Here is a 14,715-nt window from a genome sequence, read left to right as displayed (position 1 = left end):
TATTTTAAGACTTTCTGAACTTTGACCAGATGTTGACACTTAATATGAAATTCCAGACAGCTGTGATTATTTTTTACTTTTGTCATTTTTCATCAAGCCACAGAGGACCAATGAGACAAGAACACAAATGTGAAATCATGGGCTCACTGAGACAATTCTGTCCATGTAAAGATCCTCTGGAAAAAGACTCCGAGAGTTATAACTACTGTAGTATAAACATAGGAACTAAGTTAAACTTGTACATTTCTGTTGATCACTCCGTTATGTTGCCTCAAATAGTTTTAGAAGAGAAAAAAAAAATATATCCTTGTTTTCCACACTATGTGTGTTGTTCCCAAAAGAATGACTGTTTTGGTTCATCAGTGAATTCACTATCCAGGAGAGACTGTGGTATATTTTAAACCTGTTGGGCCAAGGAGAAAAGAACCGCGCTGGAGACCATGGTGAGCGTTTGGCTGAACCTCAACCCCCGGGAACTCCAGCTTCAAGAATGTGTTTTCATGCCCGGCCTTTGTTCCTCCATAAATGTGTCCTTTAGTTTCAAACAGATCTTTATAGTTTGTGCTTCATAAGCCAATTCTTCTTCTTATTTTGGGGGACTCTTCTTCAAAGAGCTTGCCAGTGAAGATTTAAAGACCGAGCAGGAGCTTCTTCCAGGAGTTCTAAGCCTTGGCTGTGGACAAAACAATCTCAAGTTGGGCAGCTTTCCTCAACACAAGAAAGTTATTAATGGTCCTAGCACCACAACTAGGACTTTATCAGAAACTCAAAGCTTGGGGGATAAAAAGGAGCAAGAGAATACTGTAACAAACTTCGTACAGAGTTCGGTCTATTAATTGTTTCATGTTAGATATTCTATGTGTTTACCTCAATTGAAAAAAAAAAAAAGAATGTTTTTGCTAGTATCAGATCTGCTGTGGAATTGGTATTGTATGTCCATGAATTCTTTTCTCAGCACGTGTTCCTCACTAGAAGAAAATGCTGTTACCTTTAAGCTTTGTCAAATTTACATTAAAATACTTGTATGAGGACTGTGACGTTATGTTAAAAAAAAAGGTGTTAAGTCACAAAATGCGGTAATAAATATTTCATTTTTGATTTTTTGTTAGGCTTTTGTGTTTTTCATAGTTTTAAGGCAAGGTTGCACAGTGCCTACTCTCTCTACCGTATTACAAGTAGGTAGTGGTTTCGTTCCCCAGAAGTTGGCCATATTCGAAACTCACCAATAATTTTTAAGGGAACCTTCTGTAGTGGTTAGTATATTTAGCTTAGAAATTCCACCAGCAGAGAACTTCTAAAGGTATGAATTTGCGTGTGCATGTGTGTGTGTGTGTGTGTGTGTGTGTGTGTTGTGCAATGAGCTGGGTTGAAAGATTACCTTCATTGAATATGTCTAACCTCCTTTTTAGATGCATGATGTTGAAAAAAGTACTTTCTGATAAAGCTTTCCATGTTCATCCTCTGTCAGAATAAGGGGCTTTTTCAGGGTTAATTTTACATCATAAGAAATAACGTCTGTGCTCAAAGATAATTCATCTGCCTGTGTTTTTTCTCTTACTTACTAAAATACTGTTGAATATGTAAATTAAAATTTACATATAGATGTTCATAGATGAGTAAACAACTTCTATGGAGTTTGAAATCCTGAGTTGAAAAGATTACTTAATCATTAATATTTAATATAAATTTTGTTATGATGTCTTTTTATTTCAGACACCTCCATGTGCAGACACTCTAGTGTGATGAATTGGATGACTAAACGTAAATTTTTTTCTAAACAGCAAACAGGCAATATAATGCCATTTTCAGAGTATCACACAACATTCCTAGAAATCTGTTACTGGCTTGCTGGTACTGTACAAACAATGCCTGATAAAGTGTGCAAAGCGAAAAAAAAAAGTGTGAGGTATTTGCATGCCCCCTCAATTTTTAAAATAAATACACTATTCCTGGAATTTTGAAACACCTACATTTTTAACCCTATGTGTAGAAGAAATAATATCATAAAACTAGTTCTGTGATGTCAGCTTGATGGGGAAATAGTTCACCAGCTCGGAAATCCAAGTTTGTGTCTCACTTGGACTTCTGCCATCTTCCCATTGCAGAAAACATCAATGGAAGTTGTATATAAAGAAACAAGGAAATAAATTTCTATTGTTTTGTATTTTTTTTTAGTTAGGTATATATTTTTTTTTATATAAACACATCTATCAGCTTAATTGATAGGCTGCTTTTTCAATGTAAAAATAACACTTCTGACACAAGCTGATTGTTGGTCATTAACGGAATAATTCTATGCCACTTGGAAAAGAGCTTCCCTCTCCCTTTTGTTATCCCAGCATACAAGGAGTCTTTTTGCAAAATTTAAATTTAAATATTTGTATATTTTTACTTTAAATGCTTTTAGGTAAAGGTCTGTATTTACAAATTAACTCACATCCGCTGGAGAAAAAAATATGTTTGGAGAAGTTTTTCTTCCTTTCCTCTCAGTACATTAATGCTGCAGAGTTTACTTGGTAATGGTTCGTGTTTAGGAAGTATTTAATTAAATTTTTATTAAGCTATTTCGTCAAAGTTGAGATCCCGAAGCTCTCTACCCTTGGTTTTAGTGAATAAAATCATGTCAGGCTTAGATCCTCATATAAATCATGTTAACCTTAACCTTCAATATTTGGAGATAATTGTAATAATACTTGTTTGCATTTTCTCCCCCCACCCCCATATGCTAAGACCAAGAGGTAGTAGAGTTGTCCAATTTTTATAATGCTTTTTTTTATATACCACCTCAGAAGGCATTTGCTCCTATCTCGGGTTTACTATTTAGTATAAAGAGTTCCGATTTGGGTATATTTAAGAAAGACTCAGCTGTCAAAAGCAAAGAAACTGGGAATGGTGTTTTGACAACCATATAGTGTTAAAGGAAATACTGTAGTCTGAATAAAATTGCTTATGTTCTCCAAAACAAGAGTAACATAAAAACACTTTTTATTTATATGGAAAAGCAAAAGCAGAAATAAATTCCAAAGGTTTCCCTTTCTTTAAGAGATTCTGAGAGAACTGCAGTCGCCATCTGTTAAGGGTTGGGAATTGAGCAAGAAGCCACATTTAAACGGAAAAAGAAAAGACCAGGAAAGTCTGTGTCTTCCATCCACCCCATTTCCCTCTCACCACCCAGGTCAGCACTTCCAGGTCCGCGTGCCCCCCGCCCCCCAACTCTCTGCAGCTCCCCCTAGTTAGATTGGTGGGGAAGGGACCTCAGGACCCTCCTGGCCTCCTTGCCTCCCCCACCCCCCCGTGGGCCTGTTAACCCGGAGCAGGTTTGGGAAGGGAAATGTGGCTAATATCTCTAACAGCTGTCGGAGGAGGGACCTTCCTTCAAAGGGACTAGACCGGGATCCCCGCAAGTTCCCCATTAGTCTTGCAGGCCAGCAGTTTGGTAAGGAGGCTGCTCTGCCGCAAGTAGCCACCGTGTTGGAAGGGCTGGTGTCCTGACGCAGCCAAGGGGCCCTCGCCCCGCAGCTCCGCCGGCCGCCGCCGCCCCAGGAGCAGGCTCGGTGCGGACGTGTGCGCGCCCCGAGGCCGGGAAGAGGCTGCGCCGGGGCGGGCCGGGGCGGGCCGGGGCGGCGGGGGTGGGCAGGCTCTCCCCCTCCTCGTCCGCTGCCCCTGCCCTCCCCCGGCCTTCCCTTTGCGCGGTGTTAGAGGTAGACTAACGCGCTTCCAATTGATGGGGGGCGGCGGGAGGGGGCCCCTAACGGTGCCGGGGCTCCGGCTCCACTCGGGGTGTCGCACGCGTCGTCGAGCTCTCTCCGCGGGGCCGGGGCTGGGACGGAGCTGCGGGGCGCGGGGAGGGGGGAAACCAGGTCTGACGGGGGAGGCCGGTCAGACCGTGATGAGAATGGAGACCGTCGGGGCAGTGTTTGAAGGGAGGTTTTAATATTAATAGTTTCGGTGTAGAGACAGAAGGGAGATTGCGTCTACGGCTCCTCGGGGCAGACTCTGGGTGACAGCGATGATGGATGATCCAGCAGAGCCCAACAGCTCCTCCCCTCCAGCCCCAACAGTGTCAAAGCTACTTTAGTTGAAGCTTTGGAAATAAAATAAATAAACAGCATCGCTCCCCCCACCCCTTACTCTTCGCACACCTCCACTCCCACCCCCACCCCCGCTTTCCCACATCGATTTATAGATCATTATGAATCAATTACTGCTCTCAATACTTTCCCATTGGCTTAAATAAAACAGTCAAAAGATGAAAACATGGGGTTCGGTAGGCTTCCCCCCACCACCACCACCCCCGACAGGAACAACCGCAAAATCCATTATCTCATCATCAGAGGCTCCGAGTTAGGAGATGTCGAGAAAGGAAGGAAAGGGTCGCCCGGTGAAAAACGGGGGGGGGGGGCATCTCGGGGGGGGGGCACCCAGCTGCTGCCTTTGTTCAGATGGGTTTGGTTGGTTGCTTTGGGGTTTTTTTGAACGGGGAACCCGAGTGAGAACGAGATGCCTACAGGTTTCGTAACCTAATGATTTAACTCCTTTGGAGGAACCTATTTGAATGTGTGTCTCGGCAAACATCAGATGTTGTTGGTGGTGAGGTCGCACATGGGAAAAGGTGTGGAGGAATGGGTCCGTCTGGAGGGCGGATTTTCACTTTGTTGTGAGCAACTGTGGGAGGGTTCGCTGCTGGGAAGGGGGATTCTCCCAGCCGCAACGCCCTCCTCGCTCCCCGCGGTTGGCTGTTTTTGTCGTTGGGACTGGTTTGGAGCTGGGACTGGCCGCCCCCGGTCGCCCCCGCCCCCACCTCGGCCGCCCGAGGCTTTTCTTCCCTCTCTTGCCCCTTCACGGCGGTGCTCGAGGTTCTCTAGGTGTTTCTATGACTACATTGTGTGTGTGGGAGGGTCAGATGTGGGGGGCTGCCCGCGAGAGGGCCGTTCCTGGGCGATCATTTATCAATGTCACCCACATAATGATTCTCTCTGCAGCCTCCTATTGATGAGGATAATTACATTAGCTCAGAGTGACTGATCAATGAAAAACCACCACACAAAAACTTCTTTACTCCTCTATAATACCAAAAACCGATACAGAAATAACATAGAAAGCCTGATTTTTCTTTCCCTTTCCTATCCACCAATGGATTCTGCCCCCCCTCCCCCCCAAAAGGACTGGGAGTAAAGTAAGAAAATAGACCCAGGTTTGTTTCGTTTAAAGGAGGATGCAATTTTGCCCGTGAATGCATTTTCTCAAAATGCGTTGGCTTGATTCCTCCTTTGCTAAAGAATATCAACGGATTTACTAATGTGAGTTGCTTTTAGACTAGTCTGTGGTTTTCCGTTCTTTTTATTTCTTTCCTCCCCTTTGGGCATTTTTTTTTTTCTGCTTCAAAAAAAAAAAAAAAGAGACAATTCTTTTGTAAATAACTGGAAAAGGAAATTACTCTAGGTCCTCTCTCTCTTTTTTGTTTAGCCTTTGCTAAAGTCGGGTTATCTTTTGTCTTTATCACTTCATAAAGTAGCGCAATTAAAGATGTGATATTGCATGGGTATAAAGGGTCGATCCATAATACGGCGACATAATACGCTATATTCTCGCCTGAAAGTTTGCAGCTAAATTACGATTTTGCCTTTTCTACACTTAAAAATCAATATTTTCTCAATTAAAGAGAATTTTAATGCTTTACTTGCGAGTTGTTAAAGGCGCTGTAAATTTCATTGTAATGCTTCTTGGCTTCGGTGTAGATGCAAGAGACCGGTTGATTCTCATGGTCTTTTTCCTCCCAGAGAACCTAGACCAGGAATATCCAGTGTGTCAGATCAAATCCCAGCAACAAAGGTAAGGAGTGTTCCGAGAGGGACGGGGCACAGGGTGGGGAGCCCTCCAGGGGAGCCCTCCAGCGCCAGAGGCCATTGTCTTGTATATTTTCACCTCTCTGTGTCCCGCCTCCTGAAAGTGACAGAAGTGTCCATTTTACTCTAATCTTTTTCAAAGAGGAGCACGTTCGACTCCCATCTGCTCTGTGACGGCCAGGAAAGCAGCAGCATTTGGGGGAGCACGCTAGACTCTTTCCAGCATCCCCCCCTTTCTCCTTCCTCTCCTTATTTAGCCAAAATTTAACTCTGAACTCTTTCACAAATTCTCCCATATTTTATATGTGTTCTGACCTCTGTGTCAGAGCTCATTCCCTACCCTCAGGAGCGCTCACTGTTTACAGATGTTTTCTCCTTCCACACGTCCCACCTAGTAAAAGTTCCCGCAGAGAATTAACTGTGGTGTGTTAATAGCCCAGGTCTGCTACTGCTCTCTCCTGCAAAGCTGAAATCTGGTAAGGTGGAGAATGGCATTGAACTAACGTTGGGGAGCTGCCCCAGGCCCACAGAAGCCCTGACTTGAGAATTCCAGGCCCAGGGATTTGGTAGGAAGCAACGTAGTGAAACTTTCAGGATGTAAGACAGAGAGAAAGATAAGAAAATGAGGCTACAATGGAACCTAAGAAGAGGAGAATGGGCTAAGGCGGAAAAATGAGCCTTTGAGACCTCTTTGTAATTTAAAAGGAAATAATAATGAAGGGAAATCGAATATCTAAGGCTTGCTATTAATTTCTTCTTCTTCTTTTTTTAACCCAGTGTCTGCTTAGGAACAAGTCCTCCGAGATGCCAGGAAGGGCCCGAGTTTCCAAATAGAGCTGCTCTTAAAGTTCCTTTGCAGTTAGTTCCCCCCTTCAGTTAATTTGCTGAGAATGTGAAGACTGGGGAGAGGGCTATGTGTGTGGTGTACCAAGGGCTTGAGTAAGAGTATGATGGGAAGGGGCACCTAGATATAACGAGGCTGCTGTTTTAAACTCAATAGAGAAGTGGGGAATGGAGAAAAAGCCGCCCAGCACCACAGTGCCCTTTAAAATTATTCACACCTACCTGTCTTTCCCCCCTTTAACCACACCATCAAATATTATACATCGATGGGGGAAATTTCTAGTTCATCATCTTTTGTCTGTAGCCCCACCCAACTGATCCCCCTTTGCTTAGATGCCTGATGTGTAAGCCTAGACCCTGGCCTTTTTGTCAAGTGAGTGGGGCTTTGTTAATGTATTTGTACTTTTCAGCTTTCAGTGTAAGTTTCTTGCTTTGGAGGAAGGAGGGGTGTAAGAACGGAGGGGGAGGGGAGCAGAACACAAAGACTATCTAGTTCTCACCAAGCAGGTTTCAAAATAGGAACTTAATGGGAAGGAAAAAAATGAAAGAATGGGGGAAAAAAATAAAGGAGGGGGGGTGAGAATTGCTGATCACAACAGGTTTGCTTGTCTGGAAGAGAGGTGATCCTGCGAATATTTTTCCCTTTGAGGATTCTGTTTTCTTCATATTGAAACATTTTCAAGTTTTAATCCTTTAGCGGACAAAAACCTCAATATAAATATGACATGGGCCACTGGCAAAAAAACAGAACTTAAACTAAGTGCTGAGAGGAGGAGGGTAGGGTGGGGGGAGAGAGCCCTTTCTGATTAATAACTAGCAGGGTAATGTTGAGGGCTTTTTCTGCCCGATTGCCTTTTTGAATTAGAGCCGATTTCTTCACACTTCAATAGTGCCTGTCTCCTTTAAAATGACTGGCAGATTTGTTTCTCTTTTTTCTCTCCCTGAGACTTAATGATGTAAATTTTCTAATTAGTTAAATCATATTGCTTACAGGCCTAATATTTACCGTGTAAGAAATGATCATCCTGATTTGGACCTCTTGAAATATTCCGAGAAATAACATTTGGCTTTTAGGGTGAAGGATGAGAGAAGAGGAAGCTGTGTTACGGGAAGCAGTTGAGAGGAGAGAAGGCACAGACCCCGGCAACATGTTAAATTAATAGTTGAAGTTGAGCTGGGCTCACACCCCAAGTCCGCTTTTATTTTTCAATCAGCGAAGATTTAATTGGCAGCCCTCAGGCCGGGCGATCTGATATTTTCTCATTAGTTTCCCATCACTAATCTTGAGTGTTAGATTGGCTTAAAGGTTGTCAACATTTGACCAATTTTATTTAAAGGGGGGAAAAAAAAATCAAGCATTATGGCTCCGGGATGTGAGATCTGCAAATAAATCCTGCTTGGATCAGCGGAACTAACAGGCGAAAAAAATGTTGACTATTCATCGTCGCATTTAATAAGTTGCATTAATGTATATTTCAAAGCCAGGGAGAGAGATTACACAGGAGCTGCATAGATGCCGATGAAAGAGGTTGGTGGGGAGGGGGTTGCAGTGAGCGAGGTGGGCAGGGAAAGTGAAGTGTAGGTACATTTCCGAACAGAGGGCAAAAAACCCAAATGGAATAGCTGTTGAGGGTTTTGGACCTTCAATCCCTCCTCCCCTTCCTTTTGCAGCTGCGCGAAACTGCAAAACCGGTCCTCGGAGCTCTGAGCGGCTGGGCTGTCTCGTTCACATATAACATCAGAGCGCCCCCTGCTGGCGAGCGGGGTAGACGGCGGTGGGTCAGCCCCCTGCGAAGCAAATCGTGGTTTTTTTGCGCCACCCTCCCTCCGAAACCCCCTCCCCAGTACTGATTCCCTTTTCACCACCCCCACCTCGGCTCTTCAGCAAAACCCCGCGGCAGGGGAATAGCTTGCCAAGGCTGAGCATTTAAATGAATAAATGATTAAAAATAATAAAGTATGAAGAAACCCCAACCTTCACTTGGCCTCCGGGGAATAAACTATCAATTGACTAGGAAAGGGACACCTTTTCTTTCTCTAAATTCTTTCCTTTCTTTTTGTTTTTGTTTTTGTTTTTGCTGTGATTTGTTTGTTTCTGCCAAACTGCAGACTCTAAGTCTAAGGAAACGTGTTTAATAGAGGCTGTAGAAGTTATTATTATTTTTAAATGGATCTCTGATTGGGGAAAGGGGTTAATACAAAACAATAGTTTGCAGCTTCGCAAAACAAAACTCCCAGGGAACTCCCAGGATTTCAATAAAGTCCCGAAGACTCACTTTCGGAATTCAGCTCCTCGTCTTGAACGACCCTTCCCTACACTGCAAAGAAATACTGGTCCTCGACTGTTTCTTTCCCCCCAAATTAGAGAATGTGTTTAAAAAGTTGTCACCTCTTTCTCTACCTATGCGCACGCACACACACACACACACACGGTCTTTCCCCTCGTGTTCCCAGTCTTTCTTCCCCGGTGCTTCTCAATTTTGCTGGAAACGGAAAGGGTAGCTGAAGTGCCCCCCCAAATAAACCGCCAATGTCTTTGACACTTGATCGTCCTCTAGTGCTTCACGTCCAGTGCAAGTGTGAGACTCGCACGGTTTGAGAGTGTCTGGTTATTTTTTCAGCCGTCGTGGCGCGCACAGGCGTCTTCTGGGTTTGCCAGTTACTCCGCGAGGACTCCGGACCCCTGGAAGGCGAGGGCGCACAGGTAGCGCGAGCCGGGGCAGGCTCCGGCGGGCAGGCGCGGCCGCGTCCCCGCCAGTCTCTACTCCCGAGAGAGGCGCTGGCAAAGCAGCCCCGACTCGGGAAAGTCTTCTGACCACAGCTAGGACACCCCCACCCCAACCCCCCAGAGTGTGGATCTGCGAGGAGGAACAACTTTAGTGTGTAGGGAGTGGGGGGGTGGGGGTCTGCTTTTTCAAGTTACCGGATTTCGGGATTTTGTGGAAACTGCGCTCAGAAATGAGGCGCCGGGGAAGGCAGGGAGGGCGGCAGGGGAAAGGTGGGTCTCCTGACGCGCTCATCTCTTGCCAGGCTACCAGGAGCTCCTCTTTGAAGAATCCGTCTTTTCCCTCGCTTCTCCCTAGAACCGCCCTGTGTCACTTCTTCTCCAACCCCTCCTCTTTGGGGATGCTCCGAACCGGGTCGGGGACTAGAGGACGTCAAGGAAGGAGCGCTCCTAGCGCGAGGCAGAGGCGGCCCCGGTCTTCGCGCCCGGGAAGGGCTGCCTCCAGTCGGGGTGTGATTTGAAGACTTACTGGGGCTAGTGTGACAACCGAGGTAAATTAAATATTTATACTCCAAGTTGTTCTCATTATTATGATTATTTTTTGGTCGGTTGTGAAAAAGTTCAGGGAGTTCAAACTTCCCTTAAATATAAATCCTGGTCTTGGGGGGCAGCAGAACCTGCTACCTGCCACTGAAGTTGACTTTTGGAAAGGTCTTCATTAAGCTCCGAAGTGGAAGGGAAGCTATCTGCAAACAATATTGGTTCACGTAAATACCTATGTATCTATAAAACACACATTTTATATATCTGTATTTATCTATCCAGAATAAAGAAAAGAAAACAGGTGTCCCCAGTGCAGTTGAATCCAAGCAGAGACATTTCCAGTAAGAAATTCTCACAGATGAAGAAAATGGGAACATCTCCTTGTATTTGTCTCAGTTTGACTTAATGAAATTTGGAGACACTGACAGTCTGGTCAATGTTCTACGTAAATTAATGCAAAGGTCCTTAGGAAGAGACTGAAGACACCTCTGGCCATTAATCTTAAACCACTTGAAGATTATGATTAAATGAATGGGATCACTAAGCATTATCATTTCAAAAAGCCGTTAACTGTCTCCACCCCTGTATTGTGGCAACAAAATAAACTCTCTGTGAGGAATGGTGTTTCTTCCTTCTTTATCTTTGCTTTTGTTTTGCTTTAAGAAGAAAGAGGGGGAAGACAGGAGAGACGAAAACCTTCCCGAAAGTCTTGGATTTCCTGCTGTTAGAAAGCTGCTGTTTGTTTCTGATTTCCTTGCCTTTTGCTACACAGGAAAAAGAAATCGAATGATGCACCTACATTTGATGAGAACTAAATGTTAAAACAACGGCGAAGGTGCTTTTGCTTTATTTTCTTTTTCCCTGGAAAAAAAATTAAGAAAAAAAAAATCCTCCAGCTCAGCGAGTTGAAAATTGTGGAGATATAAAAGATGTTCACTTGTCCACATGTATTCGCTGACTTTCATCACTTGAATTTTGTAGGCTTTGGTGTCAGATAGAAATTATGGAAAAGAAAATGAGACACTTGCCAAGGAACAACAATATTATACACTTTCAAGTAAACTCCACCTAATCCTGTATTTGAGGGCTGAGGGGGTGTGTGCTATTTTCCCCTAATAAACCTCAAAGCCCTCATTAGACATAGAGAAAGAGGGGTGGAGAACTCTATTACTGGGCATTCTGACAAAAAAAAAAAAAAAAAAAAACAATGAAAGCAGCGTCTCCCTGCTCCTAGAGCCCAGGGAGAGGACACCCCGAAAATGCAAAAGCCATTGTGTTTTTCTTGAGAGCCCTGAGCTGGGCAGACCTTTCAGAGAAAGACACAGAAATTAACATTATAAAAAGCAAAATGTTGAGACAAAGGGCAGTGGCTAACAACCACCACAACAAAACATGCTAAAAATTATTCTTCAAGCCCTGCAAATTTCCAGATGCCACAGAAAATCAATGCAAAAGCGCCCCCTCCTAACTGAGCAGACAGCTCTCCTGCCGGGTGATGTTTCCAGTAGAAAGTGGAGTTGGAGATCCCACCTCTGCTGGAGCAATGGGAGATGTTACCCTGAGGCTTCGGGGAGGGGGTTTCGCCCTCCCTCCCCAGTCACTTTTCCCACCTGTGCCCTCCTCTCCTAGCTGGGGTGCAGGAGAGGGAGAAGCTGGGCCGATTCTGCGCCCTGAGTCTCCAAGGCGCACCTCGAGCTGAGGCTCCGGCGGAGCCAAGGAGGAAACCCAAATAGGTCCCCAGAGGGCGAAGATTCGGCCAGAGAGACGGAGGATCCTGGTCTGAGGTTCATGCAGCTGCCAGCTCAGTCCCGGGGCCAGGCTTCCGTGTCTGGTTGGACAAAAGGCTCATAGGCCACATTGGTCCCAGATCGAGTGTGAAATGCAAAGAAGGGGGGGCAGTCTGCCCCCCCTTTGTGTGTCTGCATGTGTGTGTGTGCGTGTGTCAAACACGTGCACTTAGATTGGGCCTCTGGCTGCAGACGTCAGCTGGGGAAGTTCCCCCTTCTGGCTTCCCTGGGCCCTGGACCCACACCTTTCCTTGTCCCCCACCCACAGCCTCAGCCACCCACAGGGCTCCCCAGATCTTCTGTCACGCCTGCACAGGTGTGGTGCCTTTAACTGGAAAGTGCCTGAGAAAAGATCCGCCAGAGGGAAGGTGGCGGGGGGGGGGGGGGGGGGGGGGGGGGGGGGGGGGGGGCAAGAGGCTGGGAAGAAAGATGGTACTTCGAGAGCTCAGACATCCCTATCTTCAAGTAATTGTCATCCCACTCAATCTTTCCGCCCTGACCTACTGTATCCAAAAAGCAGAGATTGGTTCGCGGGAAAATCAGGCTTACCACAACGTCGGGGTTAGACGCAGGCTCTGGAGACCTACGCAGGCTTTGCTTAGATTCAAAAGTATGATTTTAATTTTCTTAATGAAGGCGCGCTCTAGAGCTCAGCTGGTAATGACTGTGCTGAGTTTAATAGACTTCTGTCGAACAGAAAAAGACGGATAACTATCGGTTATAAGTAATCTGCTCTAATGCAATTATTTTCCCAGGTTCGAATGTCATTGTGCAGAGAGGGCAGGAGTGAATTAGAGCCCCGGGGACCACGGACGCGGGGCTAGGAGACCGCCTGAAATACGAGCCGAACCTGTTTTGTGAGATGCACTCGGGTTTGGGGGTCGGGGTCGAAGGCTTCAAAGCCCTCGGTCTGCACGTGTGAAAATCTCTGTGTCTCTCCCGGCCCCTCCTCCCCGCCCCTCCTCCCCGCCCCCTCTCCCTCCTTCTCTCCACCTCTCCTTGTTTTCTCTCTAGCTCCCTCTTCCCTTTTGTCATCTCTGCCCTAGCTAATGTGAATTTCCCTTTCCCCGGCCTCTATGTTGCCTGTCTTTGTGGACTTCAGGGAGATCCACTGAAGTCCGAAGTATTTCTCTACAACACACTGACACAGAAGTAGGCTCTTGGGCTACTTCAGCCCATTCACTTTTTGAAATCAGCAGAAGAGGGACCTTGAAGAAACCCACACATAGGAATCTATCAGGAGGATTATTTCTATCCCAATACAGAGCCAATCCTGGTTGCTGTCCGAAAGTAACCCCGTTTTAGTTCTGACACCAACTGTCATTCATGCTAGTTTTTACTGGGAATTATCCAAACTCTTCTTAGCTCTCCATTCACGCCCGGTAGACACTCTCAGGTGAATGCGACTTTGAAAATTAAAAATACGAGTCATAATTTCCCTTCATATAGAAAACAAGCCAAATCAGCGGAAGGAAGTCCTGTGTTCTCAAGATGAAGGATTTGAAGGCAGGTGGGCCTGCGGGCGGAGGGGTGAGCACTGGGCAGCCCAGCAGACACCCCAGAGCCCAGCTCTCTTGCCTGCCCCTCTGTCACCTGCCACTCCAGCCCCAAGGGCCACTTTAGCCCCACTTCCCACCCTCCCCCACCAGCTTCCCTCTCTGCATCCTGGGGAAACAAAGAATGTTCTTAGGGCTGATGCATAAAAAAGGCTCACATTGGACCCCTGAGGAAGAGGGGTCTGTTGCAGATGTGTAGGCAAGGTGAGGCAGCAGTACTTGGGGTCTGGTGTGTCAATGACTCGAGTTACAGTCTCTAGTTCCCTAGCTTCGTGCATTCTCTCTGTCTCTACTCCCTACCCCCACCTCCTTCTACAAACATGCAGGGTGATCTCGGCACACGTCTACAGAAATAGCCACAAAACTCACAATGACTATCTCTTCTCTGACTCAGTCCTACCCTGTTCCTACCGACCTTGGCCGCCAAGCCTTCAAAAAGAGAAGGGAAGAACATCAAACAACACCAGCTTATTTGTAAAACCTTTCTAGTCTCCCTGGCTGAGGAGGAGCACAGCTGGTGTGCCCCCCCAACCCAGAACTCCTTGCAGGGTGGGCAGGGGTATGCATCTCTTCTGCCCATGCAGCTCTGGGTCTTAGGGAGGACACCCATTGGCGGGGTGGGGGGTGGGGGGTAGATGTTCATCTTCCTCTTCCCTCATGCTCTTGGCTTTCCCCAGCTGCAAAGAGAATTAGGAAGCCATCTAGTCCTCAGGTCCTAAGCAGGTGAGAAATTCTGTGATCCCAAGAGCCTAGCCCGAACTTAAGCGTTTAGCCTCCAGCACCTTTTAAAAATCAAGAAGGTGGCCTGGCTGGGGCCAACCTGCTCTGGCCCCAGCCCCTGCAGCAGCCTTTGCTGGGAGGGGGGCATCAGGGCCTCAGTATGACCTGGGGTGGCACTGAGGATGAAAAGAAGGTCTGCCTCTGGGTCTATGAGCAGATTGGGAAGGAGAGAAGGGGTGACTATCAGAAGCTCCTCACCCCAAGTTCTTCTGTCATCCCTAGATCTGCCATCCTTCGCAGCTCCCCTGCAGAAAAACTGTGTTCTGTTGGTGACTTAGGAGAGCGAGAGCGAAGACCTAGAAAGCCCCCACAAGGTTTAGGTGGGTCTAATTCTGCTTTTGACGTGTCAGTGAGAGAGGAAAGGGATTCTATATTACCCAACAGGGTAATAGATTTTTTAAAAAACCCTCCCAGCTCAGGGGAGAGTGAGGAATAGCCAATTACCGCCATCCTCCCCAGGGAGGGACCTGCACAGGCCAAGTCTCACATCCCCTAAAGCAACAGCGAACTCCTTGCAAAGGTGTCCTGGAGTCCCAGCCTGTGGCACTTGTCTTCTGGGGGCGCGCAGCTCGGTCTCAACACCGCGGCTGACCGAATGAGGGAGGTTAGAAAGAGGCCCAGTCGGACTTAGGGGT

At 46.5% G+C, this 14,715-nt stretch overlaps 1 protein-coding gene and 1 long non-coding RNA gene across 13 annotated transcripts in view; both read left to right on the top strand.

Annotated features, from left to right (window-relative positions):
- MEIS2 (Meis homeobox 2) overlaps window positions 1-1,560 on the top strand; it is a 208,060-nt gene extending 206,500 nt beyond the window's left edge. For 2 of the 5 annotated variants that reach the window (XM_032343229.1, XM_032343227.1), the window contains exon 12: window positions 1-1,556. This exon is cut by the window's left edge and continues 327 nt beyond it. The gene's annotated coding sequence lies outside the window, so the exon portion shown is untranslated. The other 3 variants (XM_032343228.1, XM_032343226.1, XM_032343234.1) reach the window with 2 other exon arrangements.
- Window positions 1,561-3,210: 1,650 nt separating this feature from the next.
- LOC116590869 lies at window positions 3,211-12,589 on the top strand. 8 transcript variants are annotated; one of them, XR_004285772.1, is made up of 7 exons: window positions 3,211-3,436; window positions 5,212-5,300; window positions 5,781-5,832; window positions 8,361-8,464; window positions 9,311-9,393; window positions 9,773-9,965; window positions 10,240-10,696. It is a non-coding gene; the product is annotated as an uncharacterized LOC116590869 (long non-coding RNA). The 8 variants fall into 8 exon arrangements; XR_004285771.1 differs by lacking the exon at window positions 3,211-3,436 and adding an exon at window positions 3,562-3,701; XR_004285774.1 differs by lacking the exon at window positions 3,211-3,436 and adding an exon at window positions 3,712-4,612.
- The last annotated feature ends 2,126 nt before the right edge of the window (window positions 12,590-14,715 follow it).

Source organism: Mustela erminea, chromosome 5, assembly GCF_009829155.1.
Source record: "Mustela erminea isolate mMusErm1 chromosome 5, mMusErm1.Pri, whole genome shotgun sequence".
Taxonomy (NCBI): Eukaryota; Metazoa; Chordata; class Mammalia; order Carnivora; family Mustelidae; genus Mustela; species Mustela erminea.
The sequence above is the reverse complement of the archived record's forward strand: the minus strand, read 5'-3'. Positions and strand labels throughout refer to the sequence as shown.